The sequence below is a fragment of the Ptychodera flava genome, unplaced genomic scaffold (genome assembly GCF_041260155.1).
Source record: "Ptychodera flava strain L36383 unplaced genomic scaffold, AS_Pfla_20210202 Scaffold_34__1_contigs__length_2629520_pilon, whole genome shotgun sequence".
Classification (NCBI taxonomy): domain Eukaryota; kingdom Metazoa; phylum Hemichordata; class Enteropneusta; family Ptychoderidae; genus Ptychodera; species Ptychodera flava.
Genome location: NW_027248356.1, coordinates 1,398,416 through 1,415,129, shown reverse-complemented (window position 1 = coordinate 1,415,129; position 16,714 = coordinate 1,398,416). Strand labels below are relative to the sequence as shown.

Below are 16,714 nucleotides of genomic sequence, written 5' to 3'. Positions count from 1 at the left end.
GGTTCATTGGTTATAAATAAGTTTGCTTGCTTAATTTCATTATCATATTTGTGATAAGTTCTTGTTTTAACAAAGACAGTATTTTTCCCTTAGTGTGTAGTAGGTAGCAATGGAAAAAATATATCAAATTTGACGTTTCATTGTCTAAAAAAACAGTTTCCCATGTGGGCTACGACTTCATGTAGTACAAGATGTATATAGTTGCAAAAGGACCAACCCTGGTATACCAATCTGTTAGCACAGAGATACCGGGAATTTCGAACCCTTTTAATTTATTTAATGTGACTCTTTATTTAAATCTTATCCTCTTGGAGAGATGATTTGAATTAAAAGGGTATCTACAAACAAAAGATTTGTTTTATTGTTTCTTCTCTTGCGGTTTTATTGTATCATGTTTGTGAGGACTTCTGGTTGACTACACAACAACAATTATGATGCAATGTGTTGCACAATATTTGCTTTCAGGGTGTTTTGAATTGTTAATTATGTACACCTCTTTTATTCAAAAAAACATTGAATTGTAGGATGCTTTGGTATCAATTAAAATATTCCCTATTGACGTGGAGTTAGCATAACTAATTTATGATTTTTTTAAAAAAATATACTTTATCTCTACCAGTCTGTAAATAGTTTTGAAGATTATATTTTGTTTTTAATACATAGGTTGAAAATACAGCATGCCAAAGAAGAAATATTGGCGAAAATCAGTTGTGAAACAACAATAAGTGTGTACAAAATTCTGCTCACGGGTGAGCAATCAAGTAGGATTAAAGAGCTAGATCATCGGTTTTAAGTCTAGTCTGGTGTTAGTGATTTTACATTTAATTAGTCTGTGTGTCTCAACATCCTGGTACGTTTGTGTAAGCTTACAACCATAATTCAATTATATGATTGTTCAGCCTCAGTAGACACCTTATGCATTAAGTAAACAATTTCAGCAGAGTTATCGGCAATATTAGCATAACAGAATGCATGGTTAATATTTATTTACCAAAGACCATGGAAAATTACGAGAATGCAAGGCCATGCAGTGGTTATTGATATGTTGCGATAATTATATGTGGGCTTTGGAAAGTAAAAGCTCCTATGTGTGGTACTTTGTTGCCTATTTTTTTGTTTTCAACACCACATTGCTTGAATGTAAACATGGTCACTGAGGAATAACTCAGCCACAGGTAGTGAACTAGTGTTCACTTGAACAGACAACTAAAAATTCAATTAGATAAATTATTAGTTGAAATTAAGTTTCATCAAATTTTATGAAACCGATAAGTCGGGGTGTATACTTATTAGTAAGTACAAATATTGATGTGAAGCATGGCTGTTCTCTGAATTCTTGGCCAGGTGATCAGATATCAAAATAATGTTAAATATGAAATTAGCAAAAATCAAATTTCTGCCAATGAATGTTACTTGAAGATGAGTTACATTATCCAGTAAGTAGGTGACATTTTAATTATTATTAAAAACATTTGTAAGCTGCCCCCCTTACACATACAAATGTTTCAAATACTTGTTTTTTGAAGTTTTTTATCGTGCTACTAATGTACATACATTTTATTGATACAAATGTACTCTTTATAAATCACATGAAAATTAAGTATATCAAGGTGATATGAAAATAGCATGAATATGACACTTGAATGATATGCTTGTTAAACTAAATGCATTTTTTTGTTTCTTTTACAGCCTGGTGCTGGCAAGAGCCATGCTGATAATCGGCGTACGTCAGCTGACAATGCTGGTTTGGGTGGTTCCAGTGAGGCAAAACACCCATTACCATGTGATATATCTGTCGACAGTGATCATACAATAAGAGTTTGCTACCATACGATAGTATTCTATATGAAAGTACCTTAAGCAACTTACACTCAAGCAACCTATTTATAAGTGAACCATCCATAAGCAACCTTTACAGCAAAAAATGTCATGTACCACAAAACAGTGCACAAATACAATCCAACAGTAGTATACTGCCTACAGATCCTTTTTTACTACAAAGTAAAACTATTCAGACTCAGAAAAGCAACTGTCAGAAGCTTGAAGGGAAAGTTACATTATAGGCCATGTTATCCAAGCTAGTTTTCATCAATGGAGTCCTGTTTTTCATGAATCTTTAAGAGGTAAACAATGCACTTGTAATGCCCTTGTATACTTATGTGTATCTCAAGACAAGCGTTCATTAACATCTGAGGACTTGAATTGCATTTTACATAATGGTGACAGTTTATACAGGGAAACGGTCAGTTACCTGCAGGCCAGCAATGAATTTCATTCAGATATTTTAATGTTTAATGAATACCAAATATTGTACACATGAAGTCTGTTGCAGTACAATATAGAGAAACGCAAGCAGTATTTTGGGTTGTTAGATCATTTCACAGATATAGTTGTACCAGACTGTTTACATTTCAAGGACGCCATTATCAAAGCTTTCAATTCTAGTAACACTTTGTGTTGATGACAGGTGGCTATTGTATGGCTCTTTCCAAACACCACAGTGGTAAATATTGTATATTTGATTCACATAGCCGTAACTCACATGGCTTGCAACACATTGATGGCTCAAGTATTGTAATATTCTTTGACACACAATATGCTCTAATTAATTATTTGTATTCTTTGTTTGATAATTTGAATTTGAATAAAATGACAGCGTATGAGCTTCAAGAAGTGATCATTCATGCTAATAATTCAGCACATCAGGCTCGACAGCAACATGATAGACATGAGGAATTATGTTTAATTATTTTAATTTCCAGACAAACAACAACTATCTTCTAAAAAGAATGCTCAGAGGTTAGACAGCTGTGAAGGTAATGTGAACAGTACTGTGTCATGTATACCTAAAATGGTTTCAAATAAACAGTATGAAAGAGAATATAAACAGAAAAGAAGACAAAACCACTCATTTTTGGCTGGTGAACGTGAAAAAGATAAATTAAGGAAAGCTCTGAAGAGGCAAAACCAAGATTTTAGAAAGACTGAAAAAGTTCAGTTGAAATTTGCATATGCAACAACAGAGACTAAATCCTCAATTCAAACACAAAGAACATTGTCAACAACAAATACAAACAAAAAACCGCTGCGACAAAATCAAGTGTTCAAAGAGAAAGAAATAAAAAAATTACGGTCACACATAACTGAACTTCGACAAAATCCAGAATTCAAGAGAGAAACTGAAACTACGGTCACATATAACAAAACTCCAACAAAATCCAGAATTCAAAGAGAGAGAGAGAGAGAGAGAGACTGAAACTGCGGTCACATATAACTGAACTCAGACAAAATCCAGTGTTCAAAGAAAATGAAAAACAAAATTATAGTCATACATAAATGAACTTCGACAAAATCCAGTGTTCAAAGAGAAAGAGAAACTGAGATTGCGCTCACAAATGAAATACTTGCGTCTAAATCCTAACTTCAGACAGCCAGAAAAGGAGAGGCATAAAATATACATTCAAAATTTGCGAAAGAATCCCACATTTAGACTAACGAGAAATTAATGACCAAAATCTCCATGAGATCTCTTCGCAAATGTACTGAATATAAAAACACTGAGAGACAGCAACAACAAAGTTATAAAAGCTCCCAAAGGCAGTGTTGTTTTCCAACAGAAAGAGAAACATTTGAAACGAAAAGCACAAGACATAAAGCGCTTAAGAAACAAAGAAAGATATGTAATTGAAAGCAGTAGTGAAGCAATGGACGGTTCAGAAATTACTGTACTGAATGCAAGCTTGCCAGACAACCGTCATGGTGAATTATTGAAAGACTGCATTGATAGTTTCCAGAAACACATCTCAAGGAGCCATTTATGTCTGTTCATCATGTCACCAAACATGGTTCAGAAAGTCTGTAATTCAAGCTGCCAAATTAGCCACACATTCTGCCAATGCATCCCAATACCTGACTGGCTATATCTCTGTCAACAATACAGAATGGGTTTGTACTACATGCTATAGATCTATATCTGCAGGCAAAGTCCCAAATTTGTCTATAGCCAATAGAATGAATTTTCCCAATATACCATCAGAATTACATTTACACCAATTAGAGGAACGCTTAATAGCTTTGAGAATTCCTTTTATGCATTTGTGAACATGAGGCACCCGCACACAAACCAAGCATTGCTCACAAATTTTCTCACTCCCTTGACACTCTTGTTACCATCCATATGAGAGCGACAGTGTTATTGACGCTATTTTTTATTATTAGCACCAGTTCAACAATAGAACAACACAATTTATTGCCAGGCAATTACTGTTGGCATATCGCATATTATTGCTTGTATTGAAATAGAATACTAGTGTGTAATTTTAATAAAGCAACACAAATCATTGCTAGGCAATTATTGTTGGCATTACGCACATAATTGCTTGTGTTGAAAGAAAGTATTGTCTGTAACTTTATATTTTGGAACTAAATATTGCATCTGTCGCAATTATGAAGATTGATCTCAACACCTGCACTGTTGAAGACATGCAATACTTACCTGGTGTTGGAAGGAAGATTGCAAAGAAGATGGACAAATTGCGTCAGAAATACGGTAAGATTACATATGCAATGGTCTGCTCGATACCTTGGTTCACCCCTTCAGATAAATTTATGGAGATGGCTGTTTTCGAAACTAAACGGAAACCCCAATCTTCACCAGCAACACAAATTAAAGGCGCACATGCCATCATCCCACCTACTCAGGGGGAATGGGACAGTGAATCCGAAGGGAGTGAAAAGGACAGCATTGAAGAGTGGATGGAAAGAGTAGATAAACTGATCACCCGACAACATGGAGCTACCCGAAGAAGTACATGGCGGGAACTTTCACAGGTAGGTACCAGACCCTCCGACTATGCCAGCCAACCAACAGTACAACCCCAGAGACCGTACTATGGTGAACAAGCACGGGAGAGTTGGCGAAAACGTTATTCAAGTCGGAGAAGGCAAGAGGGGTCAGATTTTTGTGATTATCCACCAGACCATTGGGAGTTTCCAATGTCTCATCAGCCGACACCCGACTGATACCCTCCAACCGCTGGAGAGTATTATGGGGGCTATGAAACAGAAGTACCAAGATAGCCAGCATGCTACCAGCATCGCAGAAGGACAGATCGATATCCACCATCTATTCCAGTATCAGTTCCCAAGACTTTGGTATATGATGGGTCTGGTAATTGGCGAGCGTTTCAGCTGAAGTTCACCAAGTTTGCTGAGACGCAAGACCTGTCCTTCAGTGACTGCAAAAATTATCTGTGCTGGTGTCTGGATGGTAAGGCAAGTGATTATTACACCATGATCACCGAGCATAATCAGGAGATCATCTACCATGGGTTGATAAAGAAGATGGAGAAGCGATTCGGTTCACGAGATCTTCCCGAATCAACCCAGCTTCAATTCGCCCTGTCTAGACAACATCCTGACGAAACTTTAGAAGAATGGGCAGGTAGGGTATATTCTCTTGCAGCACGTGCCTTCCGGGATTACAGTGACGCTACCTTGGAGCAACAGGCTGTAATGAAGTTCTGTCAAGGATGTTACGATCGTGAAGCAGGTGAGTCAGTAGCCACCCAAAGACCTCCGAGCATCGAGACGGCCTTGGACAGTATCAAATGGTACCAATACAAACATAGGGAAATATTTGGTGCCAGCCCTTACCAAATTCTAGTACAATAAAAACATACCTGCGATATACTTTTTCCGACCAAGTAGGTACATGATTGGTATACCAGAGGTATACCTTTGGTTTAAAAAGAGCCTACCTCGGTAGTCCAGATTTGGACACTTTTGCCAAAAATAGGTATACCTCAGATCATAGACCTTAAAAACGGAAGGACAGGCAACTAGCTATTTTTTTTCATGTAATCCTGGTATAATCCGTGAAAAACTTGAACACTCATTAACATAAACAAACGTAACTGTTTATCTCTCGTATCGCAAGCTCACGGAAATTCCCGTGATTATAGAGACTTGTCAGACGCGAGATTATGTTAATCACTACAACATTGCGATCAGCGCATGCTCAAGCTTTCGCGTCTAATTTCAAAGTGTCGTGTTGTAAACAACAATGGCCGATTGAGTCGGAGACGCGTGAATTTAGTCGTAGTTTTACAAATGTACGTATGACTTCCTCCCAAAAATACTAGTTCAATCCACGAAATAAGACACGTAGAAACGTACATTAGCACTGTCATGCATTATTAGATGTAATGTTGTATTTTTTGTACATTTTACTGTATGGGCTTGTGGCCTGAAATAAAGAAGAATAATAATAAAAGAATAATTATTACAACAGAGAAACATGAGACGGCAAGAGAAATTACTCAGAGGAAACGCACAAAATGTCGTGTTGTAAACAACAATGGCCGATTGAGTCAGTGACGCGTGAATTTAGTCCTAGTTTTACAAATGTACGTATGACTTCCTCCTAAAAATACTAGTTCAATCCACGAAATAAGACACGTAGACACGTACATTAGCACTGTCATGCATTATTATTACAACAGAGAAACATGAGACGGTACGAAAAATTACTCAGAGGAAATGCACAAAATGTCGTGTTGTAAACAACAATGGCCGACTGAGTCGGTGACGCGTGAATAGTCCTAGTTTTACAAATGTACGCATGACTTCCTCCTAAAAATACTAGTTCAATCCACGAAATAAGACACGTAGAAACGTACATTAGCACTGTCATGCATATTAAGAGGGTAAAAAAATTACTTAGTTGAAACGCACAAAAAGGTCGTCCATCAACAGCAATCATGATGGCCGATCGAGCTGGAAATGCCTGCACGTGAATTTGGTACAAATTTGGTGAATTTGGTACAAGTTTTACAATGTAAACATGATTTACCCCGCAAAATACTAGTCAGTTGACGAAATACCTAACGTTGAAACGTTTACTATCATTGACATGCATTATCATTACAGCAGAGAAATATGACAGGGTATGAAATTTTCAGTTGAAACATGAAGTCACTTCGTAAACAACAATGGCCGATCGGGCTGAAGACGCACGAGTTTTTAAAAATACTACAGTGCCGAAGTGCAGGAAGTACATAATGAAGTAAAAGAAAGTTTACAGCATTACACATGAATCAGAAATAAACGGAAGAGTTATCAGGGGTGTACAATGATTAGATTGCAAAATTAACTTTGCCGACTCGATCATGATTGACTGGAATTACAAAAAACAACAACAATAAATATACCTAATAGTGACTCATCTGTCGAAAATGGTAGCAAAATTGTCTGTAAAAATCAATGGGTAATACAATGCTTGAAAACAACGTGAACTAGACCCCGGAACAGAACGCGACTTAAGACTCGACAGCAGCACAGGTATAGCGTCTTCTCATGTCTGTGTAGCTCCAGTGCTGCCAAGACGTCACTGTGTCATCACGTGACGTGTTTTGCGTTTACATAACTGCGCAGAGGATTATAACCCGGATCGTATGGGTAAACACGCAAGTTTCTTTGTCTTTTCCGGCAGTTGCCTGTCCTTCCGTTTTTAAGGTCTATGCTCAGATATAGCTATTTTTGGCAAAAGTGTCCAAATCTGGACTACCTGAGGTAGGCTCTTTTTTAAACCACAGGTATACCTCAGGTATACCAAATAGGTACAATGTAGGTATACCTGCAGTTGTCCAGATTCGGTCACGTGCGTCCCAAAATAGGTATACCAGAAATATACCTTACCAAAACAAATAGGCATAATTTAGGTGTTATACCTGCAATGTACCTATTTTGTTTACATAGTTGTTCAGACATCTGAACTATGTAAACAAAATAGGTAAATTTCAGGTATTTATCTGATTATACCCATTTGTTTTTGTAAGGTTTACTTCTGGTATTACCTACTTTGGTATACAAGTGTCCTGAGATGGATCGGATCTGACTCTTTACAAGAAAAACCAGAGATGCTGAAAACCAAAGTAACAACATACTCAGGTGACAGCAAAAATTAGGCATTGTACCATAAGCTTCTTCATTTTTCTCTTCTCTTACAATTAAATTCAGTTCAGATGATAAGCACATAGAAGTTATAAAAACACTTTTGTAGACAATTGGCCAATGCCAACGATAATGACATGATAGAGAATGAGAAGCTGACAAATTTAACAGATTGTTGACAGCACAAGATATGTTTATCCAACTAAGCTTTGAAATACCAGCATCACAAGAAACCATGCTATTAGCAAATAAAGGTAGTATTAAAAAGACAACACAGAAAAAAAGGTTAAATTCAATTTGTGGTATGATTTATTTTCGAATGCCATGCTCATTTCATGAGGAAAAGTGTCTTCAAAAGACATTCATTTGACATATGAAGTTTCATGTAACACTTATAATATTGTCAAAGGCTGTAATTTGGCTTTCTTGCTCTCTGTATTTCTTGTCCGTTTACAGCACCAGCAATGCATTCTGCAAAATACAAATCATTGAGGATAGAGTGTAACGTAATCTTTCTTGTTTGACCAAAACCTGTGAACATCGTAATTTGATGAAAGAAATCTGTAATTATTTGAAAATGAGAAAAAAAAACAAGTTGGAAAATTGAAGCGGAGAAACCAAATGCATAAATAATTATGATCATTTATAAATAATGATTAAAATGGACAGCTAACAACTCGCAGTATGCTGTTTACAAGGAGCTAGAAACGGAGGAGCACCATGTTTACATACAGTGATACACAATGGCCATAATGTACAACTGTTGTGAAACAAATGAATTCTGTATAAATCCGTACTCAACAAAAGGCATCTGTTGTTTAACATACCAAAACAACGGATACAGAACATAATAGCGATGTGTAAATAGACAGCACATTGACTTACATTCTGATCGGCTGGAGGATAGACCCTGGACGTTTCCCATTTGCAGCGAGGTCTCTCCGAGTCTCCGTTGTGTGTCATATATGAGAAAATGTAGTCGGAAGTTTTACTGCTTTTCGCGTGCACAAATTTTGAACTCTGTCTGTCCCTGATACTGTATACACGTTTTTGCGACACTATGATATCATTTGGGTGGTAATTCCATAGAAAGATCACAAAATTGTCCATCAGATAACTCCCTGATCACAAATACAACCGACAACACTAAAATCTAAATTCGCGCCGATTGAGCCTCATGACATTCACGGAAGTGCTATTTATAAATCATTACGCGATCGATAAATAGTTCCATTTTTAAACTCATGGACTTGACTCTACATCTGCACAAATATGTTATGTTTCATATTAAATATAGCAATCAATTTATTACATGAATAAAAATGGTTGATTTGAATGATAGAAAGACTACGAAGAGAGTAAAATTCTTTCAGCACGAAGAATCAATATCAATGCTCGAAGTGAACTCGATGAACCCGTTGAGAGTAAACATGATGGCTGCTCACAGCTGGGCCGGCAAAACAAAACGCGTTGGACATTGGCAAAGCAGCATACTAGATTTTTGTTTAGCAGCTCGGGATGTAGTATCCTAAACCTCAAATGTGTGATCGGCAATAGCTCTGATGCTGAAAACATAGATAAAAGCCTTCACCTTAATCCATGTCATCAGATGGCTAGATTTTGTTAGGGACATCGCTGCAGGGAGACAGCAGACTACCATGAAGGGCATCCTAAAATGACTGTACGGATCTTTTGCTCAGAGTTGTAATACGACCGCGGTCACATGCTGTGCTTGGAGGTAATGGGTCCTTGCTTTAGACATTGAATGCATTGACATTAACTTGTCTGTTTCTTAAATGAAAAGTTCTCGTCTGTCGACATTTGTAAGGTACAAATTTGCAGTTTTGATTAAAACTCTACGACCTGTCCTTGCTGCTCATTTACAAAGAGTTGTACGTACAGATAAACGTAATTAAACAACTTTTCGTTTGAAACTGCATTATAATTTTGGTGTGAAAATATTATGAGAAAACTACAGGGCGAGACTTGCCAGACAGACCAAGTCCCTGTTTTAATAATTTGTTTCCCAAAAAATTCTGCTGTTGATCAAACCATGATTTACCCAACCAAATTAAATGACATAGTTAATGTCACTATACACATGCAATACCCATCCTAAAATAGCAATGTTGCTGAGTTTTATCGATTTTTAGGAGCAGATTTGCGTTTACAATTTAATTAATAATAGGTTCATTGGGTTTTTAAAAATAAATGAATATAAATGAAAGATAAATTTTGCATTGCTTGAATATGACCGGTCACACACTGTACTGCCTTGTAATGAAATACAGTTTCTTCATATTTGCAGCAATAATATAGGAATCAGTCAAACAGGCAGAGACATTTCAGGTATATATCACAAGATTTTTCATCGACATGCACTGTACAAGCAGACTGGCATGGCAAAAAAAAATACTAAGTCATGGATTGGTATATTTCTGGTATACCAGTCTTCAACTTGACCATACATAGTAGAAGAGGTACATAATAGGTACTACCTGTTTCCTACCTAAAATGAACTGGTACATGTTAGGTATACCTGATTTATACCTGATTACTGAGGTACAGCTTTGGTACACTGTATCAAAAATCGACCTTGAAAATAGGTACTCATCTGGTATACCAGGAGTATACCAGAATTGCTTTGGTATACCAGAGAGATACCTAAGCTATACCTTTTGTGGCGAGAATTTGGTAAGGGAGAACCAGCAGAAGAGAAGTGCGGTTTGTCAGTCAAGAGCCAGACCGGACGAGGGACACTTATGAAGTGTGGTTAACATCCCGATATGACCAAGAACGAAGGAGGTCACCTTCTCCAGAACAATGCATGAAGTTCCAAACTAGTGAAACAGGTGGAACAAGTGCAATGGAGGGGAGGATGTCAAGCATGGAAAGCCAGATGTCTGCTATGAGTGCGACACTACAGACAGTAACGTCCTAATTAGCAGAACTACAAAGGTGGCAAGTCAAAAACAAGCTCCTAGAAGCCAATCACCCTCTCCGACGAATCGAGGCTGCTATGGTTGCGGAGAAATGGGACATTTCAAAAGGGACTGCCCACAACAAAGTCCATAGAGGGCAGAAGCTTCTGAAAAGAAAACATTGTCCAAGCCGTTAAACACCAAAGGGTCAAACCCGGAGGCCTGAGTTTGGCCATGGCGATACCAAGGGCCTCAATGCTTCTAAGGAAGAGAAGAGTTTCACTGAAACAACACCACCTAGTGAGCTGGAAAAAGTCTGTGAGAAAAGTGTGTCACCAACCTTAACAGGGGTGACACGAGGTAATAAAGACAGACTAACAACTGAAGTACCTCCAAGCTCTGATGCAAGGGATGAAACCAAACAAGCCAAGGAAGCAACAACAAAGGTTGAACATCAAACTTCGGAAGCTTCACTGGAAGAGGCGAACTCCAAAGAGCAAGAGGTCATCCAAACTATTGAAGCAGATAACAAACCTACAGAAAAGGTTGTTATCAACTCAACAGACACACGGGACAACACCGAACATGCCATGCAGGTAAGTGACACATTGAATAAGAACAACTAAACTCACATGTTCCATTGGCAAAGGAGCCAGAAGATTCTTTTACCTCAACAGATAACAAGCCTGTACTAGAGGTTGTTGTCAATCAATTGGTATCCAGTTCCATGTATAGCATTCCAGTGATGATTGAAGGACAACCGATCACCGCAATCATCGACTCTGCCGCAGAAGTTGCTATAATTTCTGACAAAGTGTACAACAATCTGGTTTATAAACCTCCAATACTCCATCAAGTCACCATGCAGATGGCTTGCAGACAAAAGACAATGACAGGAAGCTTGGTGCGACCAGTGAAAAATACAACTGGGAGGCACCAGTTTCCTAGAGAAAATCTATGTCGCCCCTATCGGAGATGAGATGCTACTTGGAATCAATTTTCTACCAAACCCATAGAGTTTATGAACATGGACACAAACTGACTCCACATAGGTAAAGAAAATATACCCATGACTTTTGGACATCTGCACAAGACTCCGAAAATTGTAAAGGTTATGGTAAGGAAACGAACAGTTGTCCCACCAAACTCAGAGGTCAGAGTTCCCTGCACTCTTACTGTGGGAATGTCTGACTACATAGTCGATGCAGTACCAAACTTGGGGGTGATGATGATGAGAACAATACATCCGGGGAAACAATCGCCGAAGGTTTGTTTACTTAACCCTACAGATCGGTATGTAGTTCTCAAAAAGAAGATTCCAAATGCATCAGCAGTTGAAGCCAGTGTGATCTCTATCCAACAGTGTACAGGTAAGACACACACATGAAACTGAACAGGAAGTGGACCAAAGCCCTAAGCCAAGTGGTGGGCTACCCCTTCATCTAGAGGACCTGTTTGAAAAATCCTGTAAGAACTTACAAGAAAAGCAATGCCAACAGCTGAAGTCACTTCTACAGGAATACGCTGACGTTTTCGCCAAAGACGATTTTGACCTTGGAAACTTCACCGCAATCACTCACAGCATCGATACCAAAGATAGCCAGCCGATCAAACAACGAATGCGAAGAACACCAATGCATTTGCAGATGAAGAAGAGACCAATCTAAAGAAAATGTTGGAAACTGGCGTAATAAGACCATCAACATCTGAATGGGCCTCTGCTTCAGTCCTGGTGCGGAAACGAGATAGAAGTGTATGTTGGTATGTGGACTATCAGGCCTTGAACAACATCCCCGTGAAGGATGTCTTTCCCCTGCCCTTAGTAGAGGACTGTATGGATACTTTATCAGAATGCATATGGTTCTCCGAGCTAGACGCCAACTCCGCTTACTGGCAGGTACATATCAACCCACTAGATGCAAAAAAGACAGGTTTCACAGCCAAATACAGCCTATATGAGTTCACCCGCATGCCATTTGGTTTATGCAATGCACCGGCAACATTCTCAAGAGTGATGAGCCTAGTTCTACATGGTCTCACCTGGGATATAGTGTTGGCATTTCTAGATGATATAATGGTACTAGGCACAAGCTTCGAACACCACCTAGAGAATCTTCGGAAAGTATTTGACCGCTTGCGACAATACCAGCTAAAGTTGAAGCCCCGAAAATGTGAAATCTTCTGCCAAGAGGTTAGCTTTTTGGGGAGAAAAGTCAGCAAGGGCAATATCTCTCTTGAAGACGAATCTATAAGGGTGATGGAAGACTGGCCTATACCCAAGAATACCAAAGAAGTGGAAAGATTCCTAGGCTTTTCAAACTATCATCGGGCCTTTATAAAGGATTATGCAAAGATGGCAGTACCACTCTACAGTATAACAGGTAAGAAGCCATTCCAATGGGGAGAAGAACAACAGAAGGCATGCACTGCACCATTGCTGGCATTACCCAATACCAAAGATGTCTTCATACTTGACACAGATGCCTCAGACTATGCAATTGGGCAGAACTGTCACAGGTACAAAATGGTACGGAAAGAACAATCTCCTACGGAAGCTACGCCCTCACTCCGGAGCAGAGACGGTACTGCACTACTAGGAAGGAACTACTAGCGGTCATTAGATTCACTAGACAGTTTCGGCATTATTTGCTGGGCAACCACTTCTTGGTAAGAACTGATCATCACAGTCTCCTTTGTTACTTCGGTTTAAGGAACCACAGGGCCAGTTGGCACGTTGGCTAGAAGAACTCAGCCAGTATAATATGACCGTACAACATAGACTGGGTACGAAACATGCCAACACAGATGCCCTATCCAGAAAGGACTCGAGAGAACAATGTGCATACTTCAAATACGGAGTAGCACTAGACGTCCTGCCATGTGGCGGATGTCATTATTGTACTCGAGCATATCGAAACTGGAGTTCCTTCATAGAGAAAGTGGATGATGTCGTCCGATTACCAACTGGCAGTCCTAAAGGTAAGAATCCTAAAGCTCGGCTGGTAAGTGGGCTAGACGGATCTGGAGTACTCAAATTACAGGGGCAGCAGATCAAGTGATGACCAGAGACGAGAGGGATTGGCCTAGGGATCCAGGTGGCCTGTCCGACATCATGACCAATAGTACAGAGGCTTCACTTCATAGTGTGCCACATTCAGATTTAGAGATATATGCTCTAAATGATCCAGGGCCTAACATACGTGTAGTAACCAGAGCAACAAAGCATAGTACTGCAGTTCTGAGCTACACCAATGTAGACTACAGGAAGGCCCAAAAAGTGATAAAACACTGTGAATCCTGATAGAATGGCTTGAAAATGAGAAGATCCCATCACAAGAAGACCTTAGACTTTCTAGCCCAGCCATAAAGAATTACTGGATAAACCAGACCAATTCCTGATTGAAAATGGGGTGATATGGAGAAAGGCAGAGACCTGTGAAGGTACCCAATGTCTGGTAATTCACAACACTCTGACGGAAGAGGTAATGCGGTTAAATCATGATATTCTTCCGGTGGGCACCAAGGGATTAAACAAACCAAGGCCAGAATCAGGAAAAGATATTATTGGTATCGTATGTCTGCCGACATTCGTAGATTTATCAACCAGTGTACAGCACGCAACCAAAGTAACAAGCCACAAAGACGCGCTAAACACAGGCTAACTCTGTATCACGCGGGTTTGCCAACTGAGCGTGTACACTTGGACTTCCTGGGACCATGCACTTCCAAGGACCTCACAAGGAAATGAGTATATCCTTATTATGGTCAACCAATTTACCAAATAGGTTGAATGCATACCTCTACCAACACAAACAGCTGAGGAGACTGCACAAGCAGCCATACGTGAGTTCTTTACAAGGTTTGGTTATCCGTTTGAAATCCATACATACCAAGGCCGTAACTTTGAGACCTGCTCAACATTCACAAAAAAGAATAACCGCGTATCGCCTATCATCTAACGAACAGGCAGAACGCCAGAACCGAACCTGATGGATGCCGTACAATGTTATTTAGACAAATCACAAAAAAGAGTAGGATAAATACCTATCACACATCGCAGATGCCTTACGAGCCTCAGTCAACCGCAACACAGGCTTTACACCAAACAGGTTGATGCTTGGACGAGAGGTAAACCTACCAGCTGATCTTGTCTTCCGTCCACCCACAAGACACCTGAACCCATCTTTTGAGGGGTATGTAGACGAATTGGAAGAAGCCATTTGGAAAGCACATGAAGCAGCTAGAGAAACTTTAAAAACAACACAAGAACGGATGAAAAGAGACTACGACCTTTGAGTGAAAATGCATTCCTATGAAGTTGGTGATCCTATCTATCTATTGGACACAGGATCTGCCAAAGAGAAGTGTCGCAAACTTTGTCCACCTTGGAAAGGTCCAGGAATCATCATTGCTAAGCTCACACCCTACCTATTCCGCATCAAACTGCAAAGAGACATATTGACCATCCACCATGATCGCCTGAAACGCTTGTGAGGATAAAGAACTTCCAAAATGGTTGATATCCTACCAGAAAGTCCTAAAAAGTTGCATGGGTGACACTGGGGAACTGTACTGCAGATTGGGAACTGTATTGCATCTGCAGACAGCCATATGATGGTCAATTTATGGTGCAATGTGACTTTTGCTATGAATGGTTCCACGGAGCGTGTGTGAATGTTACACAAAGGGATGTACAGACAACACCGCTTCAGAACGAGTGCGCATGCGCGAGCTTACATTCACAGCAAAGATTTCGCGGGAAAAGTCATGCCTTCTTAGCTTTTTGTCTTCAAAATCTTTAGTTCTGTTTTGAAATAAATACATGGAAAAATTCTAGAAAGTGTTTACATCAATATTAACACAGGGTCCCTAGTTACTTGACCATGCTAAAAATGCCACGCTTGGGTACACTACATTACATCACTTGATCAATAAACATGACTGCTCTGAACTATAAATTTGCATATGAATGCTGAAAACGATGACCTTTCGTTACCCCCTACGGCAATTTTGTTCCGCTGAATGTTAGATAAAAATATTTTGGCATTTTAGCCCGTTTTTAATGTATTTTGACATACTTCTTGTGACAAAATATCCACACTTGTGACGGTGGTGAAAAGCGCTCTCAAACTGATAATTTTTTCTCACTTTCGACAACTTTCTTTGCCCGCGAAATCAGTCGGCGACACACTAGAGATCTGCCGGCAATTTCAAGATCTGCATAACAATAAAGGGGTTTCCCTGGGAATTCCTGCTTTGAGTTCGTGCATCCAAGATTAACTTTGAGGTCAACATCCTCGGAAAGACGCCTAATAAACTATATATGATAATCTGGTGTTTTTTAAAATGATCTGAACAAATTTGCATCCCATCGAAGTCTAGTCAGAAATTGTGACGTCATTGTCAATACTTTGCATCAACATTGCATCACGTCAACATGTCAACTCCCGTATGTGCCCAAGGACCGCGAACAAGGTCAGTTTATGGCAACACCTGCAGTGGTAAATTGTTCAAAATCTCAAATGTTGTTATTGCAAGGAATGCAAATTGCAAGTTTGGCGAATATCTATGTAAGAGGCATTACACTAGTTCCTCACGACGTCGCGTTTGCTCAAATATAAAATCAGGACTTCACTCGTCGTCATTCGTTGAACTTCCACGTAAATATTACAGTGTTTTTGATAAAATTGGTGAAAACATTCCAAACTATAAACCCAGCTCATATATCTGTGCAAAGTGTTACAGAAGAATCAAGGACATTACAGAAGATGAAAGTAATGACGAGAATCAGACCAAGGTGAGTGCAATCATTTTGGGAGTCGATTCATCTGACTCTGGCA

The 16,714-nt window shown here is 39.2% G+C and overlaps 1 protein-coding gene across 1 annotated transcript in view; it reads right to left on the bottom strand.

The window, feature by feature from the left end:
- LOC139127640 (serine/threonine-protein phosphatase 6 regulatory ankyrin repeat subunit C-like) overlaps positions 1-16,714 on the bottom strand; it is a 279,840-nt gene that overhangs the window by 8,637 nt on the left and 254,489 nt on the right. The window lies entirely within an intron of this gene.